This window comes from Meriones unguiculatus (assembly GCF_030254825.1).
Source record: "Meriones unguiculatus strain TT.TT164.6M chromosome Y unlocalized genomic scaffold, Bangor_MerUng_6.1 ChrY_unordered_Scaffold_25, whole genome shotgun sequence".
NCBI classification, from domain to species: domain Eukaryota; kingdom Metazoa; phylum Chordata; class Mammalia; order Rodentia; family Muridae; genus Meriones; species Meriones unguiculatus.
Genome location: NW_026843710.1, coordinates 15148164 through 15171318, shown reverse-complemented (window position 1 = coordinate 15171318; position 23155 = coordinate 15148164). Strand labels below are relative to the sequence as shown.

At 37.0% G+C, this 23155-nt stretch overlaps 1 non-coding gene across 1 annotated transcript; it reads right to left on the bottom strand.

Annotated features, from left to right (window-relative positions):
• Positions 1 to 19777: 19777 nt before the first annotated feature.
• LOC132651778 (U6 spliceosomal RNA) lies at positions 19778 to 19880 on the bottom strand. Its single transcript, XR_009589342.1, has one exon. It is a non-coding gene; the product is annotated as a U6 spliceosomal RNA (small nuclear RNA).
• Between the last annotated feature and the right edge of the window lie 3275 nt (positions 19881 to 23155).

The following is a 23155-nucleotide window of genomic DNA, read 5'->3' as shown; positions in this document are numbered from 1 at the left end:
GAACAGGAGAGACTGACCTCACCTTGCCTCTCACAATGTGAGACAATGGCTCTTCACGTGTCCATGGCTTTGTCCGTAGTTTAGGCTGGGCCCTAGCAGTGGGACAGTTGGGGCAGTATTTCCCAGTGGTTAGTATACCACAATCCAGAGTTGCAGTTATCTGTCATTGTTCAAATCTTCTTGGAGACCTTGGGAAGCTACTGTCAGGATTTTGGGACTTTCTGCCACAATAAACTTACATATGTTAAAATGCCATATTCATCAGATCTCTGATAAGCTTGAGGGCCAGCATATCTGAGTTATTTTTTGTTTTTATCACCTGTTTTAAACTGTGTCCTATAAAACAGAATGCTATTTAATCTAGTTCCAGCATATTTTTGACATGTATGTTTTAGAACTATATATTTTAAGACAAATAGGCAAACTTTATAGTTACCCATCCTAGGCTTAACCTTAAAAAAAAACAACTATACAACGACAGTAGGTAGAGCTCAACATCTTAACCAACTGCAGTCTGCAGTCGTTAGCGTAGCTTTAAGTCTATATTTATGAACTAAAATTAAAGTAAACCTTTTAATCAGATACAGTTTATACAGAGGCTAGTAAATCTTGCTGATCCTACCACTTTGTATTAAAATTGAACAGTAAAAAGCTTTGCACTTTGCACTTAACACTAATTAGAGGACTGAACATAACTGAGAGACCTAGACAAAATGGTGGTAAACTCATGGCTCCACCCTCTTTATCTCCGGACCAGCACGGTGGCTGGCCACGTGTAACTGAACTCAGCTGGAAGCCCTAAACAAATATGGCAGCAAAACTACAGCTTTATGTGCTCTCTATCCCTGAACCATCATGGCGGCTAGCCATGTGTTAGCACAGGCTTCGACTGGCAATACTAAACATAGCCATATCAAACCTATCAGCCAGAATTCTTTCTCCTTAAAAGAGCATAAAAAAACATTTTGCAATGAAGAATTACCAGCCTTTTAAATGAATTATAACATTTAAATACAGTTTTTTTTTTCCTCAAATCATATTAACTCTCTGGCTTTTTATAATACATCTACTAACCTTTTGCAACATCCTATATACCTTCAGGTTTTTAGCTTTTTTTTTTTTTCTGGCTTAACCGACATTTTTGCTTTAGACAAGCTATTTTTTTTAAATATCTCTCGCTCACTCTCTCTTTCTTTTCAGACAACAGGAAAACTCTCATTAATTTTTTTTTTAATTTTCCCAAGGGTTGGGAAACTGTTTTAAGTTCACTGTTAGACTGCCCAAGAGTTATTGCTTAAAAAAATCTGATAAACTGTAGATGTTTTATCCTCTTAAACATCTAAACAATTTTTAAAACTCGTCCCTGCAATATCAAAGCAAAGTATCTTCTTTAGGAGTGAATTTACAAAGCATAACCATAATTTTAAAAGTCGAAACCCGATTTTAAGACCAAAATTTATCAGTGAAAACAACCCAATCTTCAGAACCAATATCAACTTAGAATAAGACTTTCTTCTTATCCTAAAAGGAAATAAAATCAATTTGACTCAGATATTTTGCAATCTTTGTTCTTTTCCTGAGCCACACCATGTGGCAATTTACATTGTTATTTAAACGTATGCATTTATAGACCCTACAAACACATAGTCACATATACGTGTTTTAAGCAAGAATTTGAATTTAACCTTAAAACATACCCAATTATTTTCTATCATATCAGTCATTTAAAACCAGTTGAAAACAATCATATAATGGCCATATATTTAAACAGATAGACAAAACTTTTTTTTATACTCAGTTGTAATTCTAAACATTACAGCAAGTGCAGTTTTTTTTCCTAAATTACTATTTGATCTGTAAGTGGCAAGCCCCCTAGGTGGGAGGAGGGAAGAGAGGAGCAAGAGGGCGTGGCGAGCTCCTGCTGCTCACTTCCCTGCTGAGCTGGCATGAAGACAAGGGGGAGGAGTTTTTCCTCACTCTCAGCAGCCAGAGCAGCTCCTGTTGTGGAGCAGCTATGGTGCCAATCCCCGCCTAGCCATGTCTAAGGACTTCCACCTAGCAAGCCCATGAGCCTTGCCTGCTCCCTTGGCTCCCTTGTCAGCTTTACTCTAGCTTACCTCCCCCGCAGGTCCTGAACCTGCTTCCTGGCTGGGCCTCTCCCCTCCCCCGTGCTCTTTGGCTGTCCATCTCAACAAGGGGCCACATCAAGCCCATGCCCTGCTGGGTGTGCATTGTTATTCCACAGATGCTCAAGTGCCTGAGCACCACCTGCCCAAGCTCCAGCCCCAGCTCCACATGTCTCCCCAGCCACCCAAAAGCATTCCCTCCTTGGCTCCCTCAGGAGGGAGAGCACACTGCTTGGTGTCCTGCCATGCAGCCATGTGCACTCCCGGGCCAAGAACTAGTTCTAATTTTAACTATACTCTGTCCGAATTTTCATCATTCCAAGTCTACAAAGAAATAGACACAGAAAAATACATACATACATGAGGAACACAGGATTTAAATTGCTGGGGGAGCAGAAACTCTCTGCTCCTCCCTGTTCACAGAAAGGGGCAAGCTGAGTGTCCTACAGGATGTCCTATAGACTTGGCATTAATGACATGTCTGTCTGCCTTAATGAAACTGTTCCAGGCGAGTGGCCTTGAACCACTCAGTGGACTCGAACCCCTTCTACAGATGCTCTCGAGCTAGATCATCTCCCTGTCAAAAGAGTCAGAGAGGCAACAGCAACAGAAACATAAAGAATCAGGCAAGTAATTAAACAAGGACACCCTTGTGAGTGGTACCACAGTGTTCTGATAGAAGATCTGCCTGGTGGCGGTTGTTCTCTACAAAAATCAGACGGGAGGAGGACCATCTCAGATCCAACCTCCCAAACAGAAACTGGGGCATCCCCCAGTTCCCAGTCAAGCGATATTCTGACACGTCTGTCAATCGCAATGACTGATCAGATGACCAAAAAGGTACAGATAGGCGCCTAAACTGAAACAGCTTGGTACCACAAAAATCTAATTGAGAGGCTGCCTCATGGCAGCCATCTCTGACAAGAAACAGATTGTTATGACAGAAACAGACTAACCTGTTCCGAGCTCGACCTCCAAGTTCAGTCTGATGAGGGTTGGGGAAGGGGCACGCCCTTTCCTGGCCAACGCACCAAAAAATGTAAGACCTGGGTTCTCACAGCTCAGGAGTTCAATCAGGCCCTTTTCAGAAACTCCCCCAGACCAAGAATTGTTGCAAAAGCAAGAGGTTTATTAACCATTGTACAAGGGGGTCATCCCTGCCGGTAAGCAAAGAGTGGCACTGGGAGACAAAGGCCTTTAGGTTTTTAAAAGAAAAATTGTGGGAAATTTGAAGTTCCAGTTTTGACAATTTAGGATTGGATGAGGAAGTTATAAAGTAAGACAATTGGTTAGTCTTAGTTGCTCAAGCTTGGCCAGTCCTGCCAAGTGTGGATGCAGCTGCAATTTAAGGTGGGGGTGGTTAGCTCAGCCTTGAAGATTAGGGGCTACAGACTTTTGGCTGGAGGTCAAAAGCTACTCAGAAGAAGTCTAGGTTCGTTGCTAAGAAACACTATCTCAAGGACAAGGGTCTGGTCCTTCTTTTGCTGAGTGAAGGTCATTGCTTGCTTGCCCTTTTTTTATATCTGTCCTCACAGATAGGGTCACATTCCTTCACTCTCTGGAAAGGTACTAAGAGGCGTTAGCTTAACCTGGACCTAAAACTCAAAACTATAGGCTTTAGAAGACATATAGATTACAAAGTTAGTCTAACCCTTTCACTATATCCACATGGAGAGATGGACCATATATAAGATATGACTAAAGCACATATAATGAGTGAAATCTGAAAGGTAGGAATCTATGCTGTTTTGGAGATTTAGAATGGATTAACTATTTCCCAGCATTGTATTCTAGGTGAATTAAATAAATCCCAGTGTCTGTGTTGTGATTTGGGTATACAGGTGGGTTTAGGAATAACTGCTGCTTAAATAAAGATATTTTAATAGTTAATATTAATAACTATCAACAAATGGCACCCAGCTAATCCAAGTGTACAATAAATCTGAGTTTCCACAGCCCTTAATTCCTTCTTTAACTAATTTGGTGGGGGGAATAAGCTCACAGTAATACAAGCCCAATAACCCAAATTTAAAACTAAAAACTCCCAGGTCAATTAATGTTTCTATAATAAAGACTCTTAAACAGGCCCTAGAGCAAAAGACAGCCTATTGTGGACAGACCTGAGACTTAACATAACAAAACTGGCTGCTGCTACATTCTAACAGGAGGATACACAAGCATGGTTCCCTTATACTTTGGCTGGCTTAGCTCAGCTAATTCAGCAGTCATATCTGGAAAGAAAGGAAATGGAGGTACACAGACCTCTAGATAGAGGTTGGCTTAAAACTGCATTTAAAATTAAAAATAAATACCATGACAAAGAGTGTTTTAATCCACTTTGACTTTGTTTTGTTTGTCATAGTCATGGATCTGTTTGCAATATATTTCATGGTAGTGGCTTTTCTGGAGGACTTCTCCAAGAAAGTGCAAGGAGAAAATGGGAAAAGAACCAATGAATTGAATATTAAAGTTATAGACAACATAAATTAGATTGATAAATATATCAATCTAATAAAATATCAATCTAATAAATATCAGTCTAATAACAGCTAAAATTTAAAGCTCTCTGGATGCAAGATACTTGTCAGCTCTTTCTTGTAAGGGTCCACCAATTCACTAAAAGGTCAACTAAATTCCAAAAAACAACCAACTGGGCTTTGCTTGTTTTAGGTTAACTGACCCAAAACTTAAAATTTTCTTGTCCCTTTGCTTCATTTTCATTTAAAGACTTTGAGTTACAAGATTCAAAATGACAAGTTTTTTCTTAAGGTTAACATGTAAGTTCATTTTTCTTAATGATATATGTTATGTCCTTACTGTTTTAAAGAGGAATTCACATTAATTTTAGTTTCATATGAGGAGAGATCAAGTCATAATTCTCTAAAAATTCCACCCAATCTCAGCAAGTGGGACTTCCACAGAACAACTGGTACTAAAGGGCATTTTGGCTTAAGAGATATGTTATGTTTGTCATTGTAAGGACATAGAATTAGGCTGGGTGACAAATATGGAAACTGCACATCTGCCATGTCAAAAAAAATTAAATGCTGACTAAATTAACATGTCAAACTGCTCTGGAAGCTGACTTATCCTTTCAACATGACATATTTTCACATGGGATAAATGTTGGTCATGCCTAATGCAAGATATACACAGGAGGCTTACAGCTGGCAAAGTACACACCAGCCTAGTTAAATACTGAAGACTCAAAAATTATACTTCATATGTGTAAAAGGTTAGGGTTAGGGTTAGGGTTTTGGGGTTAGGTTTAGGTTTAGGGTAGGCATCCTGTACCTGGGTTTTGACATTTGTTTTGGCTTTATTTGGTTTGTGCCCTTTTGGTATGGATGGAAGTTTTGCCTTTTAAAAACAGTGGTATTACAAAATCACAGTGCAATTATGACATCACAATGAAATTATGATATCTCAATGCTATTACTACATCACAAAGGTATTTTGATATCACAAAGCTATTATGACATCACAAAGTTATGACATTCCAATGGTAATATGATTTCACTATGTTATTATGACATCACAATGGTCTTATATCAACACAATGCTATGATGACATCACAATGCTATTACGCTATCATAGTGGTGTTATGACTTTAAAATATTATGATGACATTACAAAGCTATGACAACATAACTATGTTGTTATGACATAATAATGTTCTGATGACATCACAGTTATTATAACATCACAATCACATTAAGACCTAAATATACTTGTATGACATCACAATGCTATTATGACCTCAAAAATGTATTACAACATCAAAATTGTATTATGGCATTAAAATTGTCTGAAATCTCAATGCTACTTTGACATCAAATGCTTTTATGACCTCAAAATGTTATTATGACATCACAATGCTATTACAACATCAAAATTGTCTTATAGTTTCATATTGCTATTAAGATCTTACAATGCTTTAGTGACAGTAATAAGTTTTATGATATCACAATATTGTGACAACAAAATTCATCATGACATTACAAAGCTATTATGCCACCACAATACTTTTAAGAAATGACTGTGGTATGACATCACAATGCTATGATGACATCACATTGCTACTATGACATCACAATAGTATTAGGATATCACAAGGCTATGATGATTTCAAAAGGTTGCCATGATATCACAAAGGTATTATGACATCCCTATTCTATTAAAATATCCCAATGCTATCATGACATCCCAATTCTATTATGACATCACAATGCTATGATGATATCACAATGCTATTATGCTATCACATTGGTGATATTAGTTAACAATGCTATTATGACATTAAAACACTTTTATTACAACACAATGCTATTATGACAACACACTGCTATTATGACAACACAATGCTCTTATGATATGATTGTGTTATGACATCGCAATGGAATTATGACATTACAATACTATTATGAATTCACAATGGTATGAATTTACATTAGTATTTGGACATCTCAATGCTATAATGACATCTGAATGGTATTATGCTATCACAATGGTGTTAAGATTTCACAATGCTATTATGACATCACAATTCTTTTATGACATCAAAATTCATAATGATATTACTTGCTCTTATGACAGCACAATGCTATTATGACATGATTGCAGTATGACGTTGCTATGAAATTATGACATTACAGTGTTATTATGACTTCAAAACAGTATGACTTTACATTGATATTAGGACATCTCAATGCTATTATGAGATTATAATGCTCTTAGGATATCACAATGCTATTATGATATGAAAATGCGGTTAAGACATCAAAATGGTATTATGACATCACCATGCTATTATGACCAACAAAAAAGTTACTATGACATCACAATGGTATTATGATATCTCAATGCTATTACAACATCACAATGGTAGAAATTCACAATGCTATTATAACATCACAAATGGATTTTGACATCAAAATAATATAATGTCATTAAAATATTATGACTTCCCAATAGTATGATGATTTTACAATGGTATTTGACATCACCATGCTATTATGACTTCACAATGTTATTACAAAATGATTGTGGTATGACATCACAATGGAATTTTGACATCACAAAGCTATTATGACCTCAAAAATGGTAAAACTTCACAATGATATAAGGACATCCAATTGCAATGTTGTTATGACATCACAATTGCATCACAACATCAAAATTCATAATGACATCCACATCTACATCACAAGGGTAAGGTGCTGATTGGTTGAGAGGGAAAATGATGTCATGAAATAGGTGAAAGCCAGACAGAGTTTCCAGAGCCAGTTATTAAAAGGGCCAGGTGTATAGCCTGCTTGAAAGAAAGGCTGAGCAGAACTTCATACCTTAATCTTGGCAGGTGAAAGGACACAACCCAGAGATGACAGTTCCTGTGTCCAAGATCCTTAGTTCAGTTAATCTGTCCCACATTTCTTTCAAGTTTTCATTAATAAAGACCTATGTCCTTCAAATTTCATGATTTCATCCTTTTTGATTGCCGAGTAGTATTCCATTGTATAAAAATACCACAATATCTGTACCCATTCCTCCTTTGATGGACATCTGGGTTGTTTCCAGGTTCTGGCTATTACAAATAGAGCTGCTATAAACATGGATGAGCAAGTATCCCTTTTGTGTACTTGAACAAACTTAGGGTATATACCTAGAGATGGTATAGGTGGGTCTTGAGGAAGCACTATTCCTAATTGTCTTAGAAAGCACCAGATAGCTTTCCAGAGTGGTTGTACCAGTTTACATTCACACCAGCAGTGGAGGAGGATTCCCCTTTCTCCAGAAATCATGAAATTTGCAGGCAAATGGTGGGATCTAGAAAAGATCATTCTGAGTGAAATATCCCAGAAGGAGAAAGACAAACATGGGATATACTCACTTATATAGACCTATAAGATATAATAAACATAATGAAATCTATACACCTAAAAAAGATAATCAACAGAGCAGACATGAGGTAAGATGTTCAATCCTCATTTAGAAAGACAGATGGGATGTGCATTGAATGTATGACAGGAGTCTACTGAGCGCATCTGAAAGACTCTAAATAGCAGTGTTTTCAAAGCAAAGACTCATGACCAAACCTTTGGCAGAGTACAGGGAATCATAAGAAAGAAGGGGAGTTAGTCTGATGGGGAAAGGATAGGAGCTCCACAAGGACCAAATACATCTGGGCACAGGGTCTTTTCTGAGACTGACATTCAACCAAGGACAATGTATGGATATAACCTAGAACCTCCGCTCAGATGTAGCCTGTGGTAGCTCAGTAACCAATTGGTTTCCCAAAGTGAGGGGAACAAGGACTATTTCCAACAGGAACTCAATGACTGGCTCTTTGGTCTCCCCACCCCCGAAGGTAGGAGAAGTCCTGTTAGGATACCGAGGAGGGCTGTGCAGCCAGTCCTGAAGATACCTGATAAAACAGGATCAGATGAATGGGGAGGAGGTCCCTCCCTATCAGTGGACTTGGAAAGGGGCACGGTGGAGATGAGGGAGGGAGGGAATGAGGGATCGGGACACGGCTGGGATACAGAGTTAATAAAATGTAACTGATAAAAAAAAAATAAAAAAAGAACTATGTCCTTGACATGTGAGTTTTCCATCATCAGAGATTCCATTATTATTTATTAAATGCACAGATATGTTCTCAGTCAGTGAATTACTTACTGGGAAAAATGCTCCCTGACAAATGCAACTCTTTGAACAAAAAGCATTTAATTGGGAACTTGCTTATATTTTTACAGAAATTATCCATGATGCCACATCAGCAAGCAGACAACTTGTTGATGTCCTTCAGCAAAACTGAGAGCTTTTCCTATTGAACCACCAGCAGTAGGCAGAGAGAGGGAGACTGAGAGAAACAGAGAGAGAAAGAGCTAGAGAGATTAAGAAATAGAGAAACAGAGACCTACAGAAACAAATATATAAAAACAAATATATAAAATGACAGAGACAAAGAGACAGAAACCCATTCTGACTGGTCACTTATATTGGCATATAGACCTCAAAGCATACCTTCCTAGGGACTTCTAGGCTAAAATAACATAGTTATCCTGATAGTTTGTCATCCAATGCAATAATTAAAGTCCCAGCACCTTGCAAGCACTAAAGATCAGGACTGACAATCTCCTTTGAAGAAATTGTGGAATATTTCCAACATGAAGTATTATTTAGTTAAGAAAATGACATCATATTTTCAGGCAAATAGATGGAACCAGGAAAAATCATCCTGGATAAGGTAACTAAAATGCAGAAAGATAAATATGGCATGTGTTCACTTATTAGGAGGTTCTCTAAGAGTGGGGGATAAAGTTTCAATAGGCCATCTAATTGTGACTAAACCAGTCTTCTACTAGGGAGATTGTGTGGCAGTGAAATGAACTGCTGGGCAAGGGCATCCTAAGGAAAATTTCAAGCAAACCAGGCTGTTGTTATTAAAATATACAGCTCTCTGACCTCAACTGATTGATCATTGCCATGTTTTTGGATCTGTAGAGATTCTTCCTTCTGCATCAAATCGGATTGCATACAGAGACCCACAGTCCAATATTATGCAGAGAGAGGCCTTAAAACACCCAGGTCTTAATGGGATTTCCCTATGAAATTCTCCCTCTCCTCAGTGCTTTGTAAATCCTATAGGAGTGGAGGAAGGATGATTGTCATAAATACAGGGAATTAAGGACAAAAGGAGAACAATGTCCTAAGAATCAGGCTGCAGAGAAAGATGATGCAGGCAGCCTGGGTGATACCTGATAAGCTAGGGTCAATTAGGAGGTTGAGGAGGACCTCCACTATCAGGAAAATTTTAGAAATTCCAAAGGGGTAGAGGGAAGCTAGGTGGGACTGGAAGTAGATGAGTGAGGGGGCAGTAGAGGGAATATGGTGTAAATAAATCACAATAAATAAATGGATAAGGAAAACTGTAATCAAGGTTATGAAATATAGATCTCTTCAGGACTGATGGCTTCTTCTTGGGGGTGGTGCCACGATTCTGCAAGCATGAACTCAGTTTTCTTTAAGAGCCTTGGCACTGAGACTCTGATCATGTTCCAGTGGGTATATGAATGACACATACTTGAACTGGTGTATTTAAAAAATATTATTGTAACACATGTGTGGGAATTTGAAATTGGGAGCAATGGAAAAGGTGTTTCCTGTATAGTATACCAAATTCCCACATTCTTGGTATAATGTTTTTTTTTTTTTGTTGTTGTTGTTGTTGTTGCTTTGTTTTGTTTTGTTTTTTGTTTGTTTTTTAATGTATAGACTTTAACCTTGTTCATTCAGATGCTGATTTTTCTCCCAATGCCTCCCCAACTCTCTGGTTTCAATCTGGATATTGTATTGTGATACTCATTCTAAGCATCCTGTCTCAACTCTTGTGTAAACAGGAACAAAATAAAGCAACTAGACAGAATGTTGAGCAGGGAGGAGCCAGAGGACAGCAAAGAGGGGAGGAGTCAGAATGTAGGAAAGGAGTAAGAGGAGAAGGGGCATTAGGAGAGTGAGGAGAGAAAGTGGGAGGGAGATCTTGGAGGACTTGGAGCATGAGCCAGACCTAAGATTTCACAAAAAGCAAGTACACTGTGGGAAATCTAAATGTTAGGAAATTGAGGGCTTGGAGGCTTAGGAGAGAGTAAATATTGCTCAGCATTGTGTTCTAGGTTAACTAAAAACGCAGTCTCTGTGTGGTAATTTGGTTAAACAGCTGTCTAAGGTTAATAACAAGCTTTACTAGAAGATAAACCAATAGTAAATATTAATAGTCTCCTACAACACCACATAGTCAATAAAAATATGTTGACAACTTTTAAAATGACTTTTTAAGATGAAGAAAATATTTCACTAAAGAAGGCAGATTTTGACTTTGTAAGGCATGCTTTCCAGGATCTCATTATATTGCAGAGAATCCTAGCTCTGAACTAGTGGTTGGCCAGCTACCTCAAACCCCATGAGCTCAGGTGGCATCTCCATGGAAAACTCAAGATTCTCTCAGGTGCTAATTGGCTGAGAGGGAGAATGATTTCCTGAAAAACTTGAAATCCAGGACATGTTTCAGGACCAGTTATTAAAAGGGCAGCATGCTTGAGAGACAGGGTGTTCAGCCCTACATGTCTCAGTATGGGCAGCTTAAAACACACAACACAGAGATTAGAGTTTCTATGTCCAAGACTCTTAGTTCAGAAAAAGGCTCACATATTTTTTCAAGTGGAATTAATAATGTCACTTGTCCCTGACATGTGACTTTCACATTATCACAGATTCCATTATTATTTGATAAATGCAAAGATATGTCCTCAGTCAATGAATTACTTACTGGGAAAACACTCCCTAGCCAAGGCAAATCTTTGAACAAAAAGAGTTTAATTGGGACCTAGCTTATATTTTTACAGAAACCTTTCAGGATGTCAAGTCAGCAAGCTCTCATCTTGTTTTAGTCCTTCACCAGAATTGAGAGTTTTTTATACTGAACCAGAAGTGGCAGGCAGAGAGAGGGAGACTGACATATATAGAGGGAGAAAGAGCTAGAGAGACAGATTCAGAAATAGAGACCTAGACCAACTGAAACAAAGTCACAGAGACTGAGAGACAGAGACTTCATTCTGTCTGGTCACTTTCATTGGCATATCAATCTCAAAGGACAGCCTCCTATAATAAATCCAAAAGGAATTATTTTTTCAATATTTTTTATTTTAATTTTTCTTAATTAAACTTTATTCACTTTGTAGCCCCAACAAACACCTCTATCTCCATCTTTCCCTACCCATCCCACCTTCTCTATTCCTTCTCCACGCATGGCCCTCCCAAAGTCCACTGTTAGGTGTCATCTTCCTATGCTTATTTTTGTTCCTAGTCTATCAAATATCAGCAGGAGTGGCTACATTCTCTTCCTCTGTGGCCTGGGAAGGCTGCTCCCCCCTCAGGATGAGGCGATCAAAGAGAAGGCTAATCTTTTTATGTCAGAGGCAGTCCCTGTTCCAATTACTATGGAATCCCCTTGGATGTTGAACTGCCATGGGCTTCATCTGTGCAGGGGTTCTAGGTTATCTCCATGCATGGATTTTGTTTGGAGTATGAGTCTCAGGAAAGACCCCTGTGCTCAGATTTTTTGGTTCTGTTGCTTTCCTTGTAGAGCTCCTGTCCTCTCCAGATCTTACTATTTGCCAATTCTTTTATTAGATTCCAGGCACTCTGCTCAACAGTTGGCTATAAATCTCAGCATCTGCTTTGACAATTTGCAGGGCAGAGCCTTTCAGATGCCCACTGTAGCAGGCTCCTAACTTGTAACCTTTTTTTCTCCTTCTTCTGATGACCATCCTCTTTAACTTTCAGAATGGAGATTAAGCATTTTAGGCAGAGTCCTCCCGCTTGATTAGTTTCTTTATGTATATAGATTTTATTAGGTTTATCTTATATATGTGTTAGTGAGTATATACCATATATGTCTTTCTGCTTCTGGAATAGCTCACTCAGGATAATCTTTTCCAATTCCCACCATTTACCTGCAAATTTGATGATTTGCTTGTTTTGTATTGCTGAGTAATATTCTAATGTGTAGATGTACCACAATTTCTTTATCCATTCTTCAGTTGGGGGGGCATCTGGATTTTTTTTCAGTTCCTGGTGATTACAAATAAAGCTGCTACAAACATGGTTGAGCAAATGTCCTTATTGTGTCCTTGAGACTCTCTTCGGTATATGCCTAGGGATGGTATAGCTGAATCTTGAGGCAGTGCTATTTGTAGTTGTCTGAGAAAGCGGCAGATTGATTTCCAGAGGGTTGTACAAGTTTACATTCCCACCTCCACAACCTCTCCAGCATGTGTTGTCACTTGAGTTTGTCATCTTGGCCATTCTGATAGGTATTAGGTGAAATCTCAGGGTTGTTTTGATTTGCATTTCCCTAATGGCTAATGAGGTTGAGCATTTCTTTAAATGCTTCTCTGCCATTCGATATTCCTCTACAGAGAGTTCTCTGTTTAGCTCTGTTCCCCATTTTTTAAGTGGATCATTTGGTTTGCTGCTTTTCAGCTTCTTTAGTTCTTTATATATACTGGATATGAGTCCTCTGTCAGATAAAGGGTTGGTGAAGGTTCTTTCCCAATCTGGAGGCGGTCTCTTTGTTTTGATGACAGTGTCCTTTGCTTTACAGAAGCTTTCATGATAGTTGCTCTTAGACTCTGTGATCTTGGTATTCCATTCAAGAAGTTGTCTCCTCTGCCAATGAGTTCAAGGCTCTTCCCCACTTTTTTCTTCTAACCTATTTAATGTGCCTGAATTTATGTTGAGGTCTTTGATCCACTTGGACTGTTTTGTGCATGCTGTATGGATCTATTTGCATTTTTCTACATGTAGTTAGACATCCAGTTAGACCAGTAACATTTGTTGAAGATGCTGTATTTTTTCCATTACATGTTTTTGGCAAATTTGTCAAAAGTCAGAAGTGTGTGGGTTTAGTTTTGGGTCTTCTATTTGCTTCCATTGATCAACCATTCTGTTACTATGCCAGTACCAGGCAGTTTTTCTTACTTTTGCTTTATACTAAAGCTTGAGATCATGGATGGAGCTATCTCCAGAAGATCTTTTTCTTTTAGTGGATTGTTTTAGCAATTTCTGGGTTTTTAAAATATGAATTTGAAAATTTTTCTTTTAAGTTCTGTAAAGAATTGTGTTGGTAATTTGATGGGAATTGCATTGAAAATGTAGCTTGCTTTTGTTAAGATGACCATTTTTACAATTTTAATCCTGCCAAGCCGTGAGAATAGGAGATCTTTCAATCTTCTGATATCTTCTTTCTTCAGAGACATGAATTTTTTTTTGTCATACAAGTCTTTGTCTTGCTTGGTTAGGGTCATACCAAGGTACTTTATGTCTTTGACCGAGTACAAGAAAACATCAAAGATATCATCCACTATGACCAAGTAGGCTCCATCCCAGGTATGCAGGGGTGGAAAAATATACAGAAATACATCAATGTGATGCATCGTATTAAAAAAAATGAAAGAAAAAAAAAACACTTGATGATCTCCTTAGATTCTGAAAAATAATTTACAAAATCCAACATTCATTCATATTTAAAGTATTGGAGAGATCAGGGATACAAGGTACATATCTAAATACACTAAAGACAATATACACGAAGTCTATAGCCAACATCAAACTAAACAGAGAGAATATTAAAGCAATTTCACTGAAATCAGGGACAAAGCAAGGCTGCTCACTTTCTTTTTATCTCTTCAACATAGTTCTGGAAGTCCTTCCTAGAGCAATAAGACAATTGAAGGATATCAAGGGGATACAAATAGGAAAGGAATAAGTCAAATATCTCTATTTGCAAATTATATGATACCTGAGTTACCAAACAATTCTACCAGGGAACTCCTACAGCTGACAAACACCTTCACCGAAGTGGCTGGATAAAAAATTAACACAAAAAATTAAGTATCCCTCCTGTATAAAACAAATAAAAGGGCTGAGAAAGAAATTAGGGGGAAAAATTATATTATCTAACAAGGCCATATCTCCAATCTCTAACCAGACAGTTTTTCACTGGGCACTCCACATGTAAATAGATGGGCTTCAAGGGAACATTGCAATTCAAATCACCAGAAAGTAGAAGATGGGGGGAATATTAGGATAAAAGAACATTGTTATCCTGAAAGTTTGTCATTCAATACAATGATTACCTCCCAACAACTTCCAATGACTAAAGAATAGGACTGACAATATTCTTCAGGGAAAATGTGGAATATTTCCATAATGGAGTATTATTCAGATAAGAAAATGACAAATTCTTCTTCTTCTGATATCCATCCTCTTTGCTTTTCGGGATGGGGATTGAACATTTTAGTCAGAGTCCTTCCTTGATTAATTTCTATGGATGTACAGATTTTAGTAGGTTTATCCTATATCATATGTTTATATGAGTGAGCATATACCATATGTGTCTTTCTGCTTCAGGGAGAGCTCACTCAGGATGATCCTTTCCAGGTCCTACCATTTACCTGAAAATTTCATGATTTCCTTGTTTTTTCATTGCTAACTTCATTGTGTAGATGTACAACAATTTCTGTATCCATTCTTCATTTGAGGGGCTTCTGGGTTGTTTCCAACTTCTTGCTATTACAAATAAAGCTGCTACAAACATGGTTGAGGAAATGTACTTATGGTATACTTGAGCATCTTTTGTATATATGCTGGGGTGGTATGGCTGGATCTTGAGGAAGCATTATTCCTAGTTATCTGAGAAAGTGCCAGATTGATTTCCAGAGTGGTTGTACAATTTTACATTCCCACCAGCAGTGGAAGAGAGTTCCCCTTTCTCTACAACCTCTCCATCATGTGCTGTCACTTGAGATTTTGACCTTGGCCATTCTGATGTGTGTAAGGTGACATCTCAGCGTCATTTTGATCTGCATTTCCCTGATGGCTAATGAGGTTGAGCATTTCTTTAAGTGTTATTTGACATTCAATATTCCTCTGTATAGAATTCCCTGTTTAGCTCTGTTCCCCATTTTTTTAATTGGATTACTTGGTTTGTTGCCTTTCAGCTTCTTTAGTTCTTTATATATACTGGATATTAGCCCTTTTTCAGATCCAGGGTTGGTGAAGATTCTCTCCCAATCTATAGGCATTCGTTATGTTTTGATGACAAAGTGTCCTTTGCTTTACAGAAGCTTTTCAGTTTCATGAGGTCCCATTTACTGATTGTTGCTCTTAGATGTAGCCTGTTCTCTTGGCGTTTTGTTCAGGAAGTTGTCTTTTCTACCATTGAGTTCTAGGGTTTTCCCCAGTTTTTCTTCTAACTGACTTTATGTGTCTGGTTTTATGTTGAGGTCTTAGATCCACTTGGACTTTAGTTTTGTGCAGGATGATAAGTATGGATCTATTTGCATTTTTCTATATTTAGACATCCAGTTAGACCAGCACCATTTGTTGAAGATGCTGTCTTTTTATCACTGTATGGTTTTGGCATCTTGGTCAAACATCAGTTGTCCATAAGTATGTGGGTTTATTTCTGGTTCTTTTGTTTGGTTCCATTGATCCATCTTTCTGTTTCTGTGCCAATATCATGCACTTTTTATTACTGTTGCTCTATAGTACAGCTTCAGTCAGATCAGGGATGGAGATACCTCCAGAAGACCTTTTTTTTTTTTTTTTTTTTTTTTTTTTTTTTTTTTTTTGTAAAGCATTGTTTTAGCAATTCTGGACTTCTTGGTATTCCATATAAAGTTGGGAATTGTTCTTTCCAAGTCTGTAAAGAATTGTATGGGTAATTTGATGGGAATTGCATTGAATCTGTAGATTGCTTTTGGTAAGATGGACATTTGTACTATGTTAATCCTGCCAAACCATGAGCATGGGAGATCTTTCCATCTTCTGATATCTTTTTTAATTCTTTCTTTAGAGACTGGAAATTTTTTTCATACATGTCTTTGACTTCCTTGGTTATGGTTACACCAATGTGTTTTATGTCATTTGTGGCTATTTTGAATGGTGTTTTTTTTTTTTTTTGTTCGTTTGTTTTTGTTTGTTTTTTCTTTCTCAGCCCTTTTATCTTTTGTATATAGAAGGGCTACTGATTTTTTTGAGTTAATTTTGTATCCAGCCACTTTGTTGAAGGTGATTATCAGGTTCAGAAATTCACTAGTAGAATTTTGGGGGTCTTTCAGGTATACTATCATATCATCTGCAAATAGTGATACTTTGACTTCTTCCTGTCCAATATGTATCCTCTTGATCTCCTTCAACTGTCTTATTGCTCTAGCAAGGAGTTCCAGAACTATGTTGAAGAGATATGGAGAGAGTGGGTAGCCTTGACTTGTCCCTGATTTCAGTGGGATTGCTTTAAGTTTCTCTCCTTTCAGTTTGATGTTGGCTCTAAGTTTGCTGTATATAACTTTCCTATGTTTAGATATGTGCCTTGTATCCCTGATCTCTCTAATACTTTAAACGTGAATGGTATTAGATGTTGTCAAACACTTTTTCAATATCTAAGGAGATAATCATGTGATCTTTTTCTTTCATTTAATATAGGGTGGATCATATTGATGGATTTCCATATATTGAACCACACTTGCATACCTGGGATGAAGCCTATTTGGTCCTAGTGGATGATATCTTTGATGTATTCTTGTATTCAGTTTCTAAGTATTTTGTTCAATATTTTTGTATCAATGTTTATAAGGGAGATTGGCCTGAAATTCTATTTCTTTGTTGGGTCTTTGTGAGGTTAAAGAACCAAGGTGACTGTGGCTTCATAGAATGAATTTGATAATGTTCCTTCTGTTTCTATTTTGTGGAATAGTTTGAAGAGAACTAGAGTTAGCTCTTCTTTGAAGGTCTGGTAGAAATCTGTGCTGAAACCATCTGGTCCTAAGTTTTTTTTTTTTTTTTGTTTTTTTTTTTTTGTTTTTTTTGATGAGAGACTTTCGATGACCACTTCTTTTTCCTTAGAGGATGTACAACTATTTAATTATTTACCTGGTCTTGATTCAGCTTTGGTAAGTAGAATAGATCAAGAAAATTGTCCATTTCATTTAGATTTTCAAATTTGTGGCATATAGACTTTTGAAGTAAGTCCTAATGATTGTTTGGATTTCTTCAGTGTCTGTAGTTATGTCCCCCTTTTCATGTGATTTTGTTGATTTGGATGGTATCTCTTTGCCTTTTATTTAGCTTGGCAAAGGGTTTGTCGAGCTGGTTGATTTTCTCAAAGAACCAGTTCTTGGTTTCAGTGTTTCTTTGAATTGTTTTATTTGTTTCTAATTAATTGATTTAAGCCCTGAGTTTGATTATTTCAAGCTGTCTACTCCTCTTTGGTCTGTCTGCTTCTTCTTTTTCTAGGGTTTTTAGGTGAGCCATTAAGTTGCTTGAATGAGCTGTCTCGAATTTCTTCTTGAAGGCCTTTAGTGCTATGAACTTTTCTCTCAGCACTGTTCTCATTCTGTCCTACAAATTTGAGTAAATTGTGCCATCATTTTCATTTTCATCTTCATTCTAGGAAGACTTTAATTTCTTTATTTTTTTTTCCTGACCCAGCTTTCATTTAGTAGTAAGTTTCCATATGTGTGGAGGCTTTTTTCTATTTATGTTCATGTTGAGTTCAAACTTTATTTCATGGTGATCAGATAAGACACAAGGGAGTATTTCAATCTTCTTATATCTGTTGAGGCTCACTTTGTGACCAAGTATATGGTCTATTTTGGAGAAGGTTTCATGATGTGCTGAGAAGAAGGTAAATTATTTTGTGTTGGGTATAAGGTTCTCTAAATGTCTGTTAGGTTCATTTGATTCATGACCTCCGTTAGAGACATTGTTTCTTTGTTTAATTTCTGTTTTGTTTACCTGTCCTTTGTTGAAGTCTCCCTGTATTAATGTTTGGGGATCTATGTGTGGTTTCAGTGTCATCAATGCTTCTTTTATATATGTGGGTGCCCTTGTATTTGGAACATACATTCAGGATTGTGGTGTCTTTCTTGTGGTGGAATTTTCCCTTGATGAGTATGAAGTGCCCATCTCTTTTAATTAATTTTGGTTTAAAGTCTATTTTATCAGATATTAGAATGGCTATTCCTGCTCGCTTCTTGGGTCCATTTGCTTGGAAAGCCAGCTTCCAGCCCTTTATCCTCAGGTAATGTTTATATTTGTGACTTAGGTATGTTTCTTGTATGCAAAAGATTGCCAAGTGTTGTTTATGCATACATTCTGTTAGTCTGTGTCTTTTTATTGAGAATTGAGTCCAGTGATATTGAAAGAGATTAATGACAAGTGGCTGTTAGACCCTTTGTTTTGATGCTGGGTGTGGTAGTTTGTTTGTGTGCTTGGTTGCTTTTGGTTTTACTATAGTGAGGTTACTTATTTCCTGTGTTTTCTTGAAAGAAGCTAGTTTTCTTGGGTTGTATTTTTCCTTCTAGTGTCTTCTGTAATGCTGAATTTGTGTGTAGGTATTGTTGAAATTTGTTTTGGTCATTGAATATCTTTTTTTCTCTGTCTGTGAGGACTGAGAGTTTTGCTGGATATAGTAGCCTGGGCTGATATCTGTATTCTCTTAGGGCCTGCATGATATTCATCCAGGCCCTTCTGGCTTTCATGGTCTCTATTGAGAAGTCAGGTGTGATTTTGATGGGTTTGCCATTATATGTTTCTTGGCCTTTTCCCTTTGCAGCTTTTAGTATTTTTTTCTTTGTTCAGTATACTTAATATTTTGATAATTTTTGGCCGGAAATATTTCTTTTCTGGACTAATTTATTGGATGTTCTATATACCTCTTGTATTTTTATTGGCCTCTCCTTTAATTTGGGAAAATTTTTTTCCATGATTTTGTTGAAAATATTTTCTGGGCCTTGGAAATGGCAATCTTCTTTTTCCTCTATTCCTATTATCCTTAAGTTTTTTTTTTTTTCTTTTTCTTTTTATGAAGTCTTGAATTTCTTGGTTGCTCTGTGTCAGATATTTTTAGTTTTAATATTTTATTAGACAGATACCTCGATTTTTTCCATTGTATCTTTCACACCTGAGTTTCTTTCTTCCATCTCTTTTAGTCTATTGATTATGCTTAACTCTGTAGTTCCTGTTTTATTCCCTATGTTCTTTCTCTCCACAATTTCCTTTGCTTGTGTTGTCTTTAATTTCAACAAAACAAGTGGAACATTACAGGAATTTGCATGTCATCCTTGTTCAAGAACCATGCTAATCTTCTCAGTATTGATACAATTTCAGTATATGTGCTGCCAAAGCTAGTTCCACATAATTCCTTCAGGTGGTCATTAATAAAGTCACAAGTCCTTGACTTATGAGTTTCACATTATCACATATTCCATTATTATTTGTTAAATACACAGATATGTCCACATTCAGTGAATTACTTACTGTGAAAACCCTCCCTGACCAAGGCAAATCTTTGAACAAAAAGCATTTAATTAGGACATTGCTTATGTTTTTAAAAAGACCATTTATTGTGTCACATCAGCAAGCAGTCATCTTGTTGTAGTCCTTCACTAAAACTTAAAGCTTTTCATACTTAACCATATGTGGTAGGCAGAGAGAGGGAGACTGAGAGAAACAGAGAAAAATCTAGAGAGACAGATTCAGAAATATGCGAAGACAGAAAGAAACAAAGATATAAAGTGAAAGAGACCTAGAGACAGAGACTCCATTCTCTTTGGTCACTTTCTTTGGCATATCAATCTCAAAGCCTACCCTCCCATCATATAAATCCAAAAGGAATTATATTTTTAATATTTTTATTTTAATTTTTATTAATTACACTTTATTCACTTTGTATGCCACCATAACACTCCTTCCCTCCCAATCCAACCTTCCTTCCCCCTTCTTCACACATGCCCCTTCATATATAGGGGAGGACTTCCTCTCATTCCTTCTGAATCTAGTCTATCATATCTCATCCAAAGTGGCTACATTCTCTTTCTCTTGTGACCTGGTATGGCTACTCCCCCATCAGGATGAGGTGATCAAAGATGAGGCCAATCTGTTCAGGTCAGAGATAGTCCCTGTTCCCATTACTATGGTACCCATTTGGATACTGAACTGTAATGGGCTACATCTTTGCAGAGGTTCTAGGTGATATTCCATGCAGCGTTCTTCATTGGTGTATGAGTTTCAGGAAAGACCCCTGTGCTCAGATATTTTGGTCTGTTGCTTTCCTTGTGGAGCTCCTATCCTCTCCAGAACTTACTACTTCTTTCATCAGATTCCATGAACTCTGCCAAATAGTTGGTCATAAGTCTCAACATCTGCTTTGAAATTCTGCAGGGCAGAGCCTTTCAGAGAGCCTCTATGGCAGGTGCCTAACTTGTTCTCTGTTTTCTCCTTCTTTTGATGTCCAGCCTCTTTGCATTTCAGGGTGGGGATTGAGCATTTTAGCCAGAGTCCTCCCTCTTGATTAGTTTTTTAAGTGTACAGAGTTTAGCAGGTTTTTCCTATATTATATGTCTATATGAGAGAGTATATACCATGTGTGTCTTTCTGCTTCTGTGATAGCTCACTCAGGATGATTCTTTCCAGTTCCCACCATTTACCTGCAAATTTGATTTCCTTGTTTTATATTGCTGAGTAATATTCCACCATGTAGATGTACCACAATTTCTTTATCCATTTTTCAATTGGGGGCCATCTGGGTTGTTTTCAGTTTCTGGCTATTACAAATAAATTTGCTACTAACATGGTTGAGCAAATATCTTTATTGTGTACATGAGCCACTTTTGGATATATGTCTAAGAGTGGTATAGCTGAATCTTGAGGCAGTACTATTCCTAATTGTCTGATAAAGTGTCAGATTGATTTCCAGAGAGGATGTACAAGTTTACATTCCCACTAGCAAGGGAGGAAGTCTCCCCTTTGTCAACAATCTCTGCAGCAAATGTTGTCATTTGAGTTTTTGATCTTTGCCATTCTGTTGGGTGTAAGGTGAAATCTCAGGGTTGTTTTGATTTTCATTTCCCTGATGGCTAATGAGTTGGAACATTTCTTTAAATATTTTTCTGCCACATTTGATATTCCTCTGGAATATTCTCTCTTTAGCTCAGTTCCCTGTTTTTTAATTGGATAACTTGATTTGTTGATTTTTAACCTCCTTGTTCTTTATATGTACTGGATATTAGCCCTCTGTCACATAGAGGCTTGATGAATGTTCTTTCCCAATTTATAGACATTTGTTTTCTTTTGATGACAGTGTTCTTTGCTTTACAGAAAATTTTCATTTTCATGACCTCCCTATTATCAATTGTTGCTCTTAGATCCTGTGCTGTTGGTGTTCTGTTCAGGAAGTTGTTCCCTCTGCTAATGAGTTCAAGGCTCTTCCCCACTTTTTCTTCTAACTGATTTAATTGAGCTGGTTTTATGTTGAGGTCTTTGATCTACTTAGACTTTAGTTTTGTGCAGGCTGATATTTATGGATCTATTTGCATTTTTCTACATGTAAATATACAATTAGACAAGCACCATTTGTTGAAGATACTATCTTTTTTGCATTGTATGTTTTTGGCATCTTTGTCAAAGATCAGATGCCATAAGTGTGTGTGTTCATTTCTGGTTCTTCTGTTCTGTTCCATGGATCCACCCTTCTGTTTCTAGGCCACTATTATGCAGTTTTTATTACTGTTTCTTGATAGTACAGCCTAAGATCTGGGATTGATCTACTGCCAGAAGACCTTTAGTTGTAGAACATTGTGTTAGAAATTCTGGCCTTCTTGTTTTTTGATAGGAAGTTGAACATTTTTCTTTCAAGGTGTTTAAAGAATTCTGTTGGTAATTAGATGGGAATTACACTGTATCTGTAGATTGCTTTTGGTTAAGTGGCCATTATTTCAATAATAATCCTGCCAACCCATGACCATGGGAGATTTTTAATCTTCAGATATCATCTTCTAATTCTTTCTTCAGAGTCTTGATTTATTTTTTTCATTTATAAGTTTTGACTTGCTTGGTTAGGGATATACCAGGGTATTTATATCTTTGAACAAATATAAGAACATATCAAAGGTATCATCCACTATGACCAAGTAGGCTTTATCCCAGGTATGCAGAGGTGGTTAAGTATACAGAAACCCATCAATGTGATCTACCATATTAAAAAAAAAAGAAAGAAAAAAAAAACACGATAATCTACTTAGATGCTGAAAAAGCATTTGACAAAATCCAATATCTCTTCATATTTAAAGTATTGGAGAGATCATTGATACAAAGTACATATCTAAATATACTAAAGGCAATATACAGCAAACCTATAGCCAAAATAAAACTAAACTGAGAGAAACTGAAAGCAATTCTACTGAAATCAGGTACAAAGCAAGGCTGCACACTCTCTCCATATCTATTCAACATAGTTCTGGAATTCCTTGCTAGAGAAATAAGACAATTGAAGATCAAGAGAATACAAATTTGGAATTAAAAAGTCATAGTATCACTTTTCCAAATGATATGATAGCTGACTGACCCCAAAAATTCTTTTTGGGAACTCCTACAGCTGATAAACACTATTGGAAAATGACTGGAT